Source organism: Cebus imitator, unplaced genomic scaffold (assembly GCF_001604975.1).
Source record: "Cebus imitator isolate Cc_AM_T3 unplaced genomic scaffold, Cebus_imitator-1.0 Scaffold505, whole genome shotgun sequence".
In the NCBI taxonomy this organism is placed as follows: Eukaryota; Metazoa; Chordata; class Mammalia; order Primates; family Cebidae; genus Cebus; species Cebus imitator.
Genome location: NW_016107820.1, coordinates 1,359,571 through 1,361,233, shown reverse-complemented (window position 1 = coordinate 1,361,233; position 1,663 = coordinate 1,359,571). Strand labels below are relative to the sequence as shown.

Sequence of the window (1,663 nt, the reverse complement as noted above, 5' to 3'; positions counted from 1 at the left end):
AAAACACTTGATGTACAATATTGGTCTATCATCAAAGTGTTTTGTGGAAACCACAATGTCAGTTTGCTCTAAATACAGTTACCACAATAAGCAAAGTGCAATTCTTACAGCCTCCCAAGGAGCAGTATTCGGGAAGCTGAGAAAAGTAGTATCCTCTCTTTTTAGGATTCTTTAAGACATGCTACAGAGATGGGCTGTTAATTACTGACTATCCACCTGCATGCTGATTTATAAAAAGAAGTCTTCAGAGTTTCCACTTCAGACAGTACCACTGTTTGGACACACATTTTCATTACATTCTTTAATACTTGCAACAAGGAGTCATCTGCTGGCTGCATGCAGCATGGAGGTCATTTTTCCTCTGGGGTCCAGGCTTAGGGCAGGCCACTTAAGGAATCTGCATGCTTGCCCAGGAATAGTCACTAAAGCAAGGTCTGTGTGCCCCTCAGCCTCTCTATCCTCCTCTAGCCACACTTTGAACACCTGCCCAGGCAAACACATGAGTTTATCAGGACAGAACATAATGAGGGAGGAAAAAAATGGGGAAAAGATATCTTTGGGACTCCATGAGTCTGCATGTTTGAAAGAATATCTTCCTTATTCCTCTGAACATAACTCATCACAACATGAAGGAACTCTGTCTCATGCCCCACCCCCATCCCCTTACCAGTTGCTATTGTTGGCAACTCTAGCTTTCCAGGGTGGCTCTCAGAACAGATGTGCACCCTGATGAGCAGCACATACAGATGACTTGGGGAAACAGTAATCGCAGTGTACCAAAATGCTGAAATGCTGCTGACTAGATCTGGGAACAATTACAACGGCAATGCTCTTGAGACTCACACAAGCTGTGTCTACAACTACAGAGAGAGCTGGACTGTTTCTGCAAACAGAGTCTATTTTTTGGTATGTTCTGGTCTGGTCTGAGGCAGCAAGTTGGACCTCATACTTGCTCTGTGCTTGTCTGGTATGAGTGGGTTTGAGAATGGTCCTGCTATGTTTATAATTTCTGAATGATTTTGTTACTTCTTGAGAGAAAGATTTATTCTCAAGGTAGGTGTGGGATGAGGAGATGTCCAAGCTAATGGGTCTAGGCACAGAAGGCAGTGAAATAACAAAAAGGCAGTGAAAGCTGGGTTTCTTTGTTGTGGTACATCGCAAAAGCTATTTCCTAGTCTTTTTCCCCAGTGGTAGTCATGAACTATTAAATGTCAATTTATGACAAGAAAGGAATATGTTCTCATTTGTAATTCTTAGAAAAAATGACAAAGCTGTCATGTGCCACAAATGTTGAATGAAGTTAGAAAGACACCTGGTGTGTCCCTGTAGTTCCAGCTACTTAGGAGGCTGAAGTGAGAGGATCGCTTGAGCCCAGGAGATTGAGGCTTCGGTGGGCCATGATCGTGCAATTTGTGCTCCAGCCTGCAGTCAGAGTGAGGCTGTATCGTTAAAAAAAAAAAATGGTCGGGCATGGTGGCTCATGCCTGTAATCCCAGCACTTTGGGAGGCCGAGGCGGGTGGATCACGAGGTCAAGAGATCGAGACCATCCTGGTCAACATGGTGAAACCCCGTCTCTGTTAAAACTACAAAAATTAGCTGGGTTTGGTGACATGCGCTTGTAGTCCCAGCTACTTGGGAGGTTAAAGCAGAAAGATCCCTTGA

General features: G+C 44.1%; 1 protein-coding gene across 6 annotated transcripts in view; it reads right to left on the bottom strand.

Moving 5' to 3' along the window:
- Nucleotides 1–1,663, bottom strand: part of AFF2 (AF4/FMR2 family member 2) — a 501,797-nt gene that overhangs the window by 14,108 nt on the left and 486,026 nt on the right. The gene's annotated exons all lie outside the window — the stretch shown is intronic.